The following is a 15,027-nucleotide window of genomic DNA, read 5'->3' as shown; positions in this document are numbered from 1 at the left end:
TCCGGACGCGCAGGCTCAGCGGCCATGGCTCACGGGCCCAGCCGCTCCGCGGCGTGTGGGATCCTCCCGGACCGGGGCACGAACCCGTGTCCCCTGCATCGGCAGGCGGACTCCCAACCACTGCGCCACCAGGTAAGTCCCTCCAGATGATTTTTTTGAATTTGCATACATTGAGGTTCATGCTTTAGTATGAAAATAATGTTTTAAATTACCTAACATCTAGCAAAACTGATAAACTATGGCCTACCTTGTGTCAGGCCCTATAACAATGTCATTCGGTGGGGCTTTATCTTGTAATCTTCTCGGAACAGCCCTGATGTGTGCCTGCATAATCAAGGCCCAGGCACTCCAGTCTAGGAAGCACGGACTACGGAAACTGCCTTGTGATATTTATGGCCATATCTCTAAAATTCTAGGATTCCTTAGATTTGTGTAACCACATTTCTCTTAGCGGTTCCAGAATCTGCAAAACATGATCTATTTGGAGAACTGCATTTACATAAAGTTAGAATTTTTTTTCTTGCTGCTCTTTTGCTCCTAGGAAGAAAGTAATTTAAACTGCAGGGGAGAATAGTAACTACTGAAGTCAATGCTAGCTTTTGTCGAGAACAAATGCCATCAGCGCAACTTAAATTATAATCCCCTTTGTCAATCTGGGTTTGCTGAAAACAACAATTAAGTTGCTCTGCACTCACAAGCGATCTGCTATACTGTTTTTTTATGGGCTTTATTTGTTGCACCAATCACATTATCCAAACAGCATGTGCAAAATTATGCCAGTAAAGGAAGGAAAGGCAATGGTTGTGTGTTGCTGTTATTGTTGGGTGGGGGTGAGGGATAGGACTGGCTGGAATTAGCACATTAACAAATAAATTGTCGTCCTGAAGGACATTCATGCTTTGTAAATCTTTCCAACTTCATTTTACCTAACTCCCAGGATGATCATCCACCACACGATGGTATAAGCTTGTCCCCAACGGGGAATATTTATTTCTAATGCTGCCATGACAGGTTGAGGACTTGGTAGGAGTGATGCTCTGGAGTTGTATGATTGAGCTGAAAAATTTAAGAAAAATATACTTAAAATCGTAACATTTATGTAGTAAGGCACTGGACTGTATCTTTTGTTTGTTTAAGCTACTATTTTTTTAACATCTTTATTGGAGTATAATTGCTTTACAATGGTGTGTTAGTTTCTGCTTTATAACCAAGTGAATCAGTTATACATATACATATGTTCCCATATCTCTTCCCTCTTGCCGCACTGTATCTTTTGATGTGCAGAATACTGCCCCACTGAGAGATTGCAAGCATCCCTGGGGGTGGAGCCTCCCCTGTGGTAGGAGGGACTGCTGGGTGGGACTTCTCTGCATGTTAGTTATAGATCAAACAGCCACCTGTTGTGCAATGGGAAACTTGGAACCCAGAGAAGGAATCTAGAAGCAGATGCTTCAGGTTGAGATGTCCTTTGGCACTTAGCAATGTTGATTAGGTATAATAACAGAACTCCACGTCTGAAGAGATAGAAAAAGGTTTCCCCCAAACTTTCCAGAATATTATTTTTGTTCACGGAAGGTAAGCATACTTTGTCATCCAAACACTTGGTTTTGAACGACTGGGAGGAAGAAACAGCTTAGTCAGAAGGACAAGCTTACCTGCACTTCTGTTCACTTCAGGCTGGAGGAAGGGCTGAGAAAAGGAGTGGCTGGGCTGGGTCATGCAGCCTGGACTGTTGTCACAGCCCCCACGAGTGGTGATTTCAGGTGAAATGTGCCTGACGTTGGGAGGGTTCTCCGTACTCCCATGATCGCCATGCCCGAGCTCTGAGGGTCAGACTCTACTTGCTTAAGACAAGGGTGGGATTTCACCCAAAGGGAAGACATAATGATCTCTTATCCCAGAGGAAGAGGAGGCTGGGTTTGGACCAGGCTGGGAATATTCTTCTCTTTTTTCTGGGAACCGAGTTGGGCTTGGACTCTGAACTGCGGAGGTGGGGACGGTGCCAGGGGAGGCCCATGGAACCTAGACCGGGGTGCAGAGGTTGGGTCTGAGCCTGAAATCCTGACAGTGTCCAACTCTAGAAGCAGTTGTGAATTTCACCGAGCTTATGACCAAGTCTTCTGTAAAGTTTTATGAAAAACCTGATCTCAGATGTACTATGTACAGATGTATTACAGGGGGTTAAGGAGAATCAGGCCCCCTCTTGGAGGCTGGAGAAAAGAATGCTGTGAGGACAGAGATGCATGGCCCAGTAGAGTTGCACTCTTAGATAAGAAGCAGCAGCAGAAAGCTGCAGGCCAAGAAGCATGAAAAAAGCAACCCCCCAAAACTGGCCCCTGAGAACATATGTGATGGCACCTTGAGAAACCTCAGATTAGCTGGGAGGCAGGGGGTGAGGGTGTATGTGGGTGTTGGGGAGTGGGGGCTACATCTGAGTAACTAAATCAGGAGGGGCTCATGCAGTAATGTCTTGGGAGGGCAAAGATGGGAGCCTAATTTCAGTTCAAGGTCACAGTTTGGAAATGTGAAGGACACAGAAGTCCCACTTAGTTTTCTTCAGCTCCTAAGCATGTTTCTATGAATTTTATCCCATGAAAGGAATGCTACTGCACATCAGAAACAAATTCAGTGGCTAATTTGAAAAAGCAGTTATTTAAAAATAGCACAATATTTCAAACATTTTAAGCTAACGGCAGCACATAGGAGTCACATTACCCCCTTTCTCTTCTTCCCATAACTCTGACGTATGTGCTTTCTTGTACACACAAGTTCACTCTTCTCTCTCAAACATCCTTAGCACAAGTGGAGGACTTATGTTCTTTACAATCCTAAAACCTTCGATTATAACCCACGCTAACATAACAAAGGTAATAAAATGTGGAAGCTTGCCAAACATTTGTAGAGTACTGTGCCATTCACAAAGCACTTCAAAAACATTTGATCTCATTGGAATAACACTTTCTTGCCAGCGTAGCTGTGTAGGTTTCTTTCCATTTTATTTTATTATTTATTTATTTATATTTATTTATTTATTTATTTATGTTTAAGCAACAACTCATTTTTAAAGGCTGGGCAGACATGAGCTCCCACTAGCTTTCTAGATTCCGCACACAGGAAAACAATGTTCAGTTTCCTTTTTTGGTATCACATCCTCGATCTCTAAACAAATACATGAAGTGGGTCTCTAAACTCTGAGTGGAAGTAAGCGAGACACTTTGCTACTTGACACACTTAAACAAAAAATGCCCAGCCGCTCTGCAAACTAAGTTTCTACTCTGGAGAATTATCCCCTTAAGGAGCCCACAGAGCTCTGCTGAGGTTCCTGATAGACTGTGACCTGTCTGCTTGTTTTTTTTTTTTTCCAGCATCCCTTGGAGTACCCCGCTCAGAGACTGGCACGAAGGGAGTGCATATCGTTGTTGAACAGGAAAAAATAAGGTAATTGCCGCCAAAGGAACACTCCCTCAGTCCCAAGCCTTTGCTAACAAGTGACAGATTGAATCCTCTTAACTACCATGTGATGTTTTGATTACAATCCTATTTCACAGGTGAAGAAACTGAGGCTGTGATAATGTGTTATAATAAGAAATATATATTTGGTCTTTGTCCTCGGTTCCTGGCACAGAGATCCTACAATCCTTGTAATTTCCTGAGCAATAGGGGTGAAAAAGAGCATATTTTGTTATCATATTTGTTGTAGTCCTCGGTTCCTGACCCAAGGGCTTCTAAGCTTTTGGGATCTCTGGAGTGATAAGAATGTCATTCTGTATGCTAATGAGATGACTGGTGGCTAAATGACATTTAGCATACAGAAGGTCATTCTGTATGCTAAATAGCCTCAGGATGGGGGCTGGTCACTGGAAAGACCACAATGAGAGGATCGGGAGTTTCATCCCCACCACGCTGCCTTCCGGGTGGAGGGGAGGAGCTGGAGACTGAGGTAATCACCAATGGCCATGATCTAATCAATCATGCCTATGTAATGAAACCTCCATAAAAAGCCCTAAACTGCTTGGGGGTGGGAGTTTGCGGTGATTTAAAGAGTTCCTGGTTGGTAAACCGATTGAGGTGCGGAGAGGGTGGTGTGCCCACATACCTTGTCCTGTGCATCTCATCCATTGACTGTTCTAAGTTGTATCCTTTATAAGAAGCTGGTAATAATAAGTAAAGCTTCTTCCTCAGTTCTGTGAGCTGATATAGCAAATTACCAAACCCGAGGAGAGGACGATGGGAGTCCCCGATTTACAGCCAATGGGTCAGAAGTATGGGAGGTCCAGAACTTACACTTGGTGTCTGAAGTTTTGTGGGACTGAACCCTCAGCTTGTGGGATCTGATGCTAACTCTGGGAAGCTAGTGTCATAACTGAGTTAAGTTGTAGGACACAGTTGGTGTCCAGAGACTTGGAGAATTGCTTGGTGTGGAAAACCCACACTTGGATATCACAACTGTTGTGAGCAAAAATGGTTTATAGAGGTTCACGGAGATTAACTTGTCCAACTCCACACAGCCTGAGAGTGTAAAAGCTGGGATTTGAACCGAATTGCTCAAATTTTAATTCCGTAATACCATGTTGTCTACTGTTTTATCTGTTTAACTTCTGGAACATTCTTATTAACCCTGGTGCTGATAAAAAATGTATTTCATGAGAAACCCACAGTGGCACTTCAAAATGAACATTTTTGTAATCTTTACGAGAGAAAAACAAAACATAAATACACCACTGAATGTCACAGTGAGTGACTGAAGTGCTACATCTGGAAATTAAGTCTCTGGTCCCAGGTTCACTATGGACTAAAAACATTAATTCTGATAAAATAGGTGGTCTCTCACTTTTGCTTATTTTCTTTTACTCTTTCGAAACATAAGCAACTCATTATCTGTGTTTTTGCTTATGAGATAATATTAAACTTCAGGAAACCACGTTGGTCACTTCAGTGGAACCAGCTGGGGAAAAGGCATGATAAAAATTAGAAGGATCACTCCTGCTAACAATAATTCCACCACCAGCAGCAAAACCAACAGCATAATCATCACCACTACCCTACCACCAGTAAGACGACCACCACCACCATCACCATCAGCATTAGGTTTTCTTGGGACAAGACAGAAGGGGTCGATTTCTCTTCCTTACGTGGATATCACATTTATGACTTCCCTTTCACTAAAAAGTTATGTCCCATCACTATCCAAGCCTATTCAGACTTCAAACGTTGAAACATGGTTTTGACAGGACACAGAGTTTTAGTAAGTAAAAACAAAGAGCTAAGCCACATTAATGGTAGAGGTAGTTTACAAACTCTTTTTGATCAGTCAGATTCTTTTCATCATTTATATAGAAGTGGTCAACTTTCAAAAATGTCTTTGAAGTAAGTTTGAATATACGCTTTTTCTGACTTACCCCCACACCTCTGAAAACATGCGCACACTCACACACACACACTCACACACACACACACACACTCAGACACACACACACACTCACGTGATTCTATAATAACATTTAACTCTTCCTTATGAAAATTTATGTTATACAAATACAAATGTCTCTCTCACTACTTGTCTTTCGAGGCCCTAGATTAACACACTGTATGACTAATAAACTGGAGATCAGACTTTGCTCTCTGCACAGCGTAGTTTCTAATCTATAGTGACCTGTGTTATGAGCACAATCTCTATGTTTAAAAACTGTAACAAGTAGATATGACTAAGATTAATTTTCTTAATCAACCAATTAGATTTTGAGCACACAGATATTGTCCTTTTCTAGATATCAGTATAAAATCTATTAAGAATCCATCTGAAACCGTTCTCAAAGTCTGTGACATCTCTTATTTTATGATGGTAAACTCTCCCTATTCAAAATGGATTTCACTTTTGAAAAAGGCCTCATTCAGAGACAGGCTGTTGAGTAAATGGAATAATCAAACTGAGTATGAAACTGTTTGTTTTTTGGTTAAAAACAAGCTTTTACTAAAATGTAATACAGTGATTCTGAGTGGGTAAGTAAAAATTCTGGGGATGGTGTATGGGTTGGTTATTTTGAAAATGCATTCTGAGATGGCAGATTGAAAAAGAAAATCCTTGATTTCATTAAATAAACGGTAAAAAAAATTTCAACTTAAGTTTAAACTTTCTTGGATGGCATGATAAGTATGGTGGGGTTTAGGACAGAGGATAGCTGACGGTCTTTAAAATTTTTTTTCACGTGTCAAAAAGATGGGGACTTCCCTGGTGGCACAGTGGTTGCGCGTCCGCCTGCCGATGCAGGGGAACCGGGTTCGCGCCCCGGTCTGGGAGGATCCCACATGCCGCGGAGCGGCTGGGCCCGTGAGCCATGGCCGCTGGGCCTGTGCGTCCGGAGCCTGTGCTCCGCAACGGGAGAGGCCACAGCAGAGCGAGGCCCGCATACCACAAAAAAAAAAAAAAAAAAAAAAAAAGATGTATGAAAGGTTAAAAAACATTGTTGTAAGAAGACTTTTTTTCTTGTATGGCTTCTAACTTGATTTGAAAAGCAATTCACAAAATAGGACTCCAGAAATATTTGAGAAATGGCCTCTGCAATGAAATAGAGGTGTAGTCTTCTTAGGGCAACTGTTTTGAAGGTTAATGGTCATTTTAATATTAAAGTTCTAGTATACTCACTTAAAAAATTAGTTTAATACTTGATAGTCATCTTTCTTATTCAGCTGTCTCCCCAAGGAGTTGAAGGGCTTTGCAGATTTTAGACTACAATTTTCCACAATCCTTATGAAAAAATAGCAAGTTATATGATGTATATAGGTTCTCAGGTTCTCTGAAATTTCAGGTGCCAGAGAAATACCAAATGTAGTTTACCACAGTTTAGTTGTTTTTTATTGTTGGTGTTTTTAGCCAATATATGGTCCCAGGTGCTATGGTTATAAGACTGCGATTCTGTAACTTCTGTTGACATATCTAAGTAAGCTCATGATTTCTTCTGAAGGAAAGTGGATCTCGGAACCCCCTTTGCAGGCTTTTCCTGCTCAGATGGAATCAGCTGGTGTTATCAATCACCATAAAAAACATTGTGATAGAATCTGGATAAAGAAAGACACATATGCTGGCTCCTGCTCTGTAGTTTCTCTACTGTCTAATCTGAGAGGCAGGATGGGCACCCAGGTGTGATGTGTTACCATACCCCAAACGGAAAGAGCAATATATTTCCTGCTCAGCACAACTCCCTTATTCTGGACGTACAGTTTTCACCAATGTCCAATTTCTTAGACAAGAAAATAGCTGGTCCAATGTAGGTTCACTGGTGATCAGTGTTTCTAAAATCTAAGACCCTTTGTTTCAGCCCCGTGTGGCAGTCTTGCATACCCCCAGGCAGCTGTGCATTCATGGGAATCCACTGAAGTCATTTGTCAGGAAGGAATTCCCTGATTGGGCTTGGAACATGATGCAGCTATTTTTAGGGTTTCAGCTGGTGTCCTTACCAGTTCCACATGATCTAGAAGTTGCTCCACTTCCTTCTATTGAGATAATTTGGGAAATGAGTGTTAGATGGAATTTCAATCTCTGCATCTATCACTACTGCTGCTTTAAAATAAACAAGTTCTTAGAATTCTTTCCACCAACCGGAAAAAATCTAGTTGCCACTTCAGGTTTGAGTGCCTTCGGAAATTATGGGAAAAATCAGCTAAAGCGAGTTGAGAATCTTGGGCCTCTATCACTATACGAGTAAGTCAAAGAAGGAGCCTCACTTGGGACCAGCTTGCCAGGTAATTTTCACACTGGACTCTGCTGAGCATCACTGTAAAGGATGACGGATTGTGAGATGGTAGGGCAGGGTCACATCCTCTACATCTCCTGTGGTGCTTGTTACGAACTAGACTCTCAGACTCCACCCAGATCTTCTGATCAGACTCCTCAGGGGTTAAACCCAATAACCTGCTTTTCTTATGGACTCCCAGGTGACTCTTAAACACACGCAAAAGCTTCAGAACCACTGCCGACTGTCCATAGATTTAGCAGCTGGAAATTGGTGTTCTGGGCTGCCCTCATCCCCATTCCTCATTCATCTACTTTACACATGGGAAAAAACACTTCTGTGGCCAAAAAATTTAAAAAGTTAGAAATAACTATTCCAGTGTAAACATCTGAAAAAGACCTTCTCATGCTTATTTTCACTGATGATTTCTTTCTAGTTAGAATACAAATGAATGCCTAAGAAAGTGATTTTGTCCAGAAAGCTTCAGGATATAGAAAGCCACTTACTTCATCTACCATAGCACCCAGTTCTGCATCTCCAGCTGCAACTGATCTGTAAGATTCGGGAGACTCCCAGGAGTGTTGGGCCAGGGTGTCTGGGATTAATGGTCGGCCACCATTGCACATCCAGGACCCTACTCCCCCGTCCACTTCTCAAATTTGGCCTTCAGCCCAAGAGCTCCTCATTGCAAAGTTTAAGAATGTGACATATACAAACATGATCACAGAATGCCTTCCATATGCTGGCTTGTGGGTCACACAGAATGAAGACATTAAGAACATGTTAATATGGTTTCTTGTAAGACAATTTTGTAGTTTTTGCTGTCCTAAATACCTGAAGTAAGTCTTTCTTATTGTGTCAAATTTAGCAAGAAATCTAGAAGATGAAAGGAAGTAGTGGAACTAAAACTTCCAAATTTTAACTCATATAATATACCATTGAGTTTCACATGTTATGAAAACTTGTTACTATGATTCAGATAAGTTTGGTAGGGTAACAACTTCAAATCCATAAAAATACAGTACATAGTAACTCACAAATGGTAATTAATTTATTAAGCATCTGTTATATACAAAGCTCCATTCTATATATTTTGTGAGAACTACAAAGGGGATAAATATTGATTCAGGCCTTAAAGGAATGTACGATTGAACAGAGTGTAAAGGAGAGGAGTAATGCTCATATAAGACTCTGTAGCAAATGCAAGGATTAGAGCTCTGTCATTATATATGAGAGAAGGGAAGAAGCTGTTTTACTTTCACAAAGGTATACTTTTTAAAGATGGTACCTTTTGCCATGGATTCTTTGCTGTATTTGTGTGTGTGTGTGTCTGCCTTCCTCTGAGTATTTATTTCTGTATGTTTTGGCTCTGGCTTTTATTTTATAGGTTATTAAAAGAGTACATATGCACTAGAATATTAAAAAGTTAACCTAGAGGCAATTACTATTGTCAGTTTCCTATATATCTTTTAGAGATATCCTATGAAAATATAAGCCTAATGTATGTACATATTCTTTTCTGATCCCTCCTTTTTAAAAAGCAATAAATATTAGCACATGATATGCACCATTTTTGCTTTTTACCTTTTACCAAGAAATACATATACAGTTATTGCACTTTAAAAATGGCTGCAGAGTATTATATTATCTGAATTGTATTCATCGTATTCTATTATCCATAATTACTTTAACTAATTCTCTACTAACAGTCATTTATAAAGTTTCCAGTTTGTTGCTGTTTCAAAAATTTCTAGAAGTAGGATTGTGGAATATATGCATTGTATTCCTTTAATGGTTACCTTGGAAATTTTTAATATGAATGTAAAGTCTAAAGTTAATGAACACCTTTACCACCCACCCAAAGAATCCAATGTATAAACACTTTAACTCCAATCACCTCCTCCTTACTTCTATACCATTTCTGTATTTTAGTTTTATCTTTTTTGTTTAACTCTGAAAGTATATTATTATTGTTGTTTTCCACATTAAAAGTGTGTTTATGTATACCCACAATTTTACATATTTCTTTACTCACCAGTCTTTCTTTCATCCCAAACCTTTCGTCTAGGATTAGTTTCTTTCTATGTGAAATGCTTATTTGGAAGTTCTTAAAGCCAGGGTCTGTTAGTTGGAACCTCTATTAGTTTTTATTTACCATAAAATATCTTTATTTCATCCTCATATTTGAATGATAGATTTTTGGGTATACAATTTTAGTTTTTGAGTTACCTTTTTCTCAGCATATTGAAAATATTATTCCACTATGTTCTGATTTTCATTATTGCTGCTAAGAAGTCAGCTGCCAGTATAATTGTTACCCCTTTGCAGATGATTCTTCTTTTCTGGCTGCTTTTAAGATCCTCTTAATATGTTTTTTCTGCAGTTTGATTATGATGTGTATAGTTGTGGATCTTAAAAAACTTAATCTTCTTTGAAAGATTCATCTTTCAAATATGAGAATTTGAATCTTTTGACAGTAACAGAAAATTCTTAGCCATTTTCATTTTGAATACTGCCTCTTCTCCATTCTATTTATTACATCCCTCTGAAAATCTGATTGTGATTTTGGGATTCTGAAACTCACTCTATGCTACAAGATTCTTAATATCTTTATAATTTTCAGCACTTCATTTTCTGTCTCTGCTGCATTAGTGTAATTTCTGCTGAACCGTTTTCCATTTCAGTGAATCAGTCTTAAACTGTGCCTGTTGTGTAGCCTGAAAATTGAGCTTTGACTTTCAATCACTATATTTTTGTTTTTAGACATTCTTTTGGATTCACTTTGAATTTTCTTGATTGATTTTATAATCTCTCATTCGTGACTCCTGTTTATGTGTTTGTTGTAGTGCTGACTGTGGACTCATGTTCCTTGGAACTTTATCTGTAGCAGTCTCTGAAGCCTTAGTTGAAAGTAATTTCCTTCAAAGATAATATGCATTTACTTCTACCTTGCACAGCAGGGCACTACCCACCAGGGGCTATTTTAAAATCAGTTCTAGATTTGAAGTAGTGTGAATTCGGGCTGAAAATTCCCATGAAAACTAGATTATGGTTATGAATTCTCAGGAGAGAGATTTTTCCCTTCAACCCAGCTCCAAGGTTGAGAGACACAAGCACTTTTTAATGGTCCCTTCTGTGGGTTCTTAGGTTTGTCTGCTGTTCCTAGATTACTCATGGGTTTTCCTTTCAGACTCCCCCCTTTGGTTGCACATGAGGATTTGTCTTATGCCTCACAGTTTGCACAGTTGTCAAAAACAGGAGCTCAAAATAATCATGATTTAAAAGATTTCCCCAGAGCAAAAGCCAGATTCAGTGCTTAGTTACCTATATATATTTCTTCTTTTAATTAACTTCTACCCTCCATTGATTTTCTTTTCTCCGTTGTTCATGAGTACATTTATAAAGAGGTTTATTTTTTTAAATAAAAGCAGCATCTATCTCTGTTGTTTTCAGTGGAAGAGCAGATCAGCCTATCTCTCTAAAATTATGTCAAGAAACAGCAGCCCATAAAATTCTCAAGAGCTGAGCTTCAGTTCCTTCCCACAGACACTTCGATTCTTGTCTCTCTAGGCATACACTAAGATCACGATAATGAGGGCAGTTACAGTGCAGTGCAGTGGCGATGCTGGTGCCTTTCCGATGGGAAAGTGAGGGCTTTCACCTCTGCTGTAGCAGCGGGACTGCACTGGCCCTACATTCCTCTGCTCGTCCAGGTCAGGGGGATGTTGTGTGAGTTCCTCTTACCTCCAAACATTTCTGGCACCACCAAAGTTTCTCACCTGATACTAATTGTATGACCAACTTTGAAGAAAGTATTAATCTCAAGTTGAATGACTATATCTATCTGTGTTTATAGCGCTGGGGTTACAGGAATAATCTGGTGAGTTTTCCAAGAGTGGATTTGTCTTCTCCTGTTGCCATAACAAAATACCACAGACTGGGTGGCTTGAACAACAGAAATTTATTTTCTTGTGGTTCTGGAGGCTGGAAGTCCCAGATCAAGGTCTGGCAGGGTTGGTTCCTGGTGAGAACTCTCTTCCCGGCTTGCAGATGGATGTCATCTTGCTGTGTGCTCACATGGTCTTTCTGAGGTGCAGGCTTGGGGGAAGAGAGAGATAGAGAGAGGGAGATTGAGGGGGAGAGAGAGAGGGCTCTCTTCTGTCTCTTCTTATAAGGACACCAAACCTATCTAATCCAATTGGTTTAGGGATCCACAGTTATGACCTCATTTAACCTTAATTACTTCCTTAGAGGCCCAATTCCAAATACAGCCACTCTGGGGGGTTAGGGCTTCAGCATATGAATTTTTGTCGGGGGGGGACACAAACATTCAATTTGTGAATGAACTCACCTATATGAATGTTGGGTGTTAGGGGACTATTACAGGTTACAATCCGAGGCAGTGACAGCCAGTTTTAGCCCTTGGAGGGCTTTGCTCTGATGTTTACCTGCTTGGTGATACACTAGGCCTGTGTTTCAAAGCAGGGTGTTTAAATCTCAAAGGGGTGGACAGTGCATTAGGAGAAAGGATAAAATATTAGAGCCCTATTTATAATTATTTCATCTTATCATTTTACAATTTATTTGTGTTTTTTATATATATGGAAAGTATTTTACTACACTTATACATGTATGTAGTTTATATAATCATAAATGTACTCATAACAAGGAACATGTCTAGAATAATTACTGAGGGGTAGGGAATCACAAAGGCCCAGGGATCACTTGCAAGGAAGGAAGATGGCCCTTTTCAAGGTATAGGAATCCATGAACACAGTTAAGATATAAAACTCGATAATAAGAATAGATCACAAGGAAAAATCATCAGAGAAGTAGAGACTGTTGATAGAAGGAATGAGAAGGATAAACCATGCCACCCCAACCCAGGAGGAAAGGAAAAGAAAAATGAGAATGAAGAAAGTATTGTTACTTTTTCCCAGTAGCTTTTAGCTGTCTCTGCTGTGTTTGCCCTACTGATTCTTTTGTTGTTGTTGTTAAAGATTTTTCTCTTTTTTAAATAATTAATTAATTAATTTTTGGCTGCGTTGGGTCTTCTTTGCTGCGCGTTGGCTTTCTCTAGTTGCCGTGAGCGGAGGCTGCCCTTCGTTGTGGTGCGTGGTTGCAGTGGCTTCTCTTGTTGCGGAGCACGGGCTCTAGGCACGCAGGCTCAGTAGTTGTGGCTCACGGGCTCTAGAGCCCAGGCTCAGGAGTTGTGGTGCATGGGCTTAGTTGCTCCGCGGCATGTGGGATCTTCCCGGACCAGGGCTTTAACCCGTGTCCCCTGCATTGGCAAGCGGATTCTTAACCACTGCGCCACCAGGGAAGTCCTGCCTTACTGATGCTTTTTGTTTGTTTGTTTGTTTTTGCGGTACGCGGGCCTCTCACTGCTGTGGCCTCTCCCGTTGCAGAGCACAGGCTCCGGACGCGCAGGCTCAGTGGCCATGGCTCACGGGCCCAGCTGCTCTGCGGCATGTGGGATCCTTCTGGACCGGGGCACGAACCCGTATTCCCTGCATCGGTAGGCGGACTCTCAACCACTGCGCCACCAGGGAAGCCCAACCCCTACTGATTCTTAATAATCCCAATGGTGGCGTGACTCCAGCTAACCACAAGTGATAATCATGTAAGTGTTTGCCCTCACAGAGTACCATGATTTCTTGCAGAGGGCTCTGAGTTGCTCACAGAGTTTATCCTGAACCATTTCTGTGTTTCCTTCATATAAAGAATAACATTTGGCCTTGACCCAAACATCCTCTCTGCTAATTGATTCGAGAATTGAAAAGCAGAGTTAACTGCACTTCACCGGTACTCTTGAGGTGCAGGAAAACGCATTAAATTGTTTTCTTTGAGAAGGTATTTTAAAACTTGATGTGTTGGATTCCCTTCTGAAAAGGGAAAAACCAGTCAGGGGATTGGCTACCCTTCAGTAATGGGTGAGAAGGAGTCCTCTATGGGGTTATAAGGAGGCCCAGAGCTTCGGTCCTTTCCTACCTGGACCCCACAAGGATGTAGAGTTTTATGTGCAGCCCCCAAATTGCCTGAAAATCAGAGCGGCTGCTTCTACTCAGATCCCAGTCAGTGCTTGTCTCTCGGAGGCAAAAACACAGGCATCCATGCACAAAGAACAAATGTCCTTGTTGGCACCAGGCATTTGCAGAGAATCTGGGCTGGATAAAGGGGAGGGGAAGATTTTCCATGTCTCATGATACACAGAGAGTCAGTGTGCATGCCCAGGGTCAGCATGGAGGCAGGATGGGTCTAGCTCAATGAGTTTATTCTCTGCTAGGTGTTGAAGGTACAGAAACACATAATGCAGTTTCCCTTCCAGGAAGAGTTCACACATAGTACAGGGCTCAGTAATTTGCCTAAAATTTTATGCCAAATTATGTGTGCGTTTGGATACAAGCATTTGTTTTTTCTGGGGATGTACTTCATAGATTGCAAAAAGGTCTGTGACCCCGCAAAATGTTAAGAATGATTGTTCTACACAAATGCTTTTTCTTGGGCATCTTTTCATTCAAAAGGGATGTTAGTTCTTAGAATTAGATAGAAGCATCCAGGGCACACAGAGGGAGACATATAGAGTTGGCAACACCTTTTCAGAGGTCAGGTCCGCTAACTCTCACCCTGCTTCTGAAGGGCCTGATAAAACGCTTCCAGGCAGATTGAGCTGGTGGCATTGGTGGTGGCGGTGGTTGTGGGAGATTCTGTTTTTTAAGGATTTCTAGGCTTTTATCTTTTTTTGACATTCACATGGATGACGGATAGATTTCTCATCAAGATCAACGTTTGTTAAATCCCAGCATAAGCACTTTGAGTAGAAGGAGAAGGTTCCATCATAATATTTTTAAACTTTTCTTTTCCTATACATCTTCAAGGAAGACAGATCTACAACAAAAATAATGTGTGTGGCAGGGTATTTGTTGATTAGTGAGAAGCTGTCATTTTAGTGGTTAAGGGCACAGACCCTGGAGCCAGGCTGCCTGGGTTCAAGTCCCAGCTCCTCCAGTTTGTCACTACTTAATCTCAGTTTCCTCATCTGCAAAATGGGAATAATAACAGTATCTGCCTCATTGAGTGACAATGATTTGATGAGCTAATGTATGTGAAGACCTTAGAACAGTGCCTGATTGCTTATAAATGCTACCTTAGTGTTTGCTCACATTCTTTTTTTTTTTTGTGGTACGCGGGCCTCTCACTGCTGTGGCCTCTCCCGTTGCGGAGCACAGGCTCCGGACGCGCAGGCTCAGCGGCCATGGCTCACGGGCCCAGCCGCTCCGCGGCATGTGGGATCTTC

General features: G+C 41.1%; 1 long non-coding RNA gene across 5 annotated transcripts in view; it reads left to right on the top strand.

Moving 5' to 3' along the window:
- LOC114484589 (uncharacterized) overlaps window positions 1-15,027 on the top strand; it is a 54,665-nt gene that overhangs the window by 27,536 nt on the left and 12,102 nt on the right. For 3 of the 5 annotated variants that reach the window (XR_003677698.2, XR_008616238.1, XR_008616241.1), the window contains one exon: window positions 3,366-3,438. This is a non-coding gene — a long non-coding RNA (uncharacterized lncRNA). Of the gene's footprint in view, window positions 1-3,365; window positions 3,439-13,138; window positions 13,354-15,027 lie in introns of all 5 variants that reach the window. The other 2 variants (XR_008616240.1, XR_008616239.1) reach the window with 1 other exon arrangement.

This window comes from Physeter macrocephalus, chromosome 20 (assembly GCF_002837175.3).
Source record: "Physeter macrocephalus isolate SW-GA chromosome 20, ASM283717v5, whole genome shotgun sequence".
Classification (NCBI taxonomy): Eukaryota; Metazoa; Chordata; class Mammalia; order Artiodactyla; family Physeteridae; genus Physeter; species Physeter macrocephalus.
This window is presented reverse-complemented; position numbering and strand designations above follow the sequence as displayed.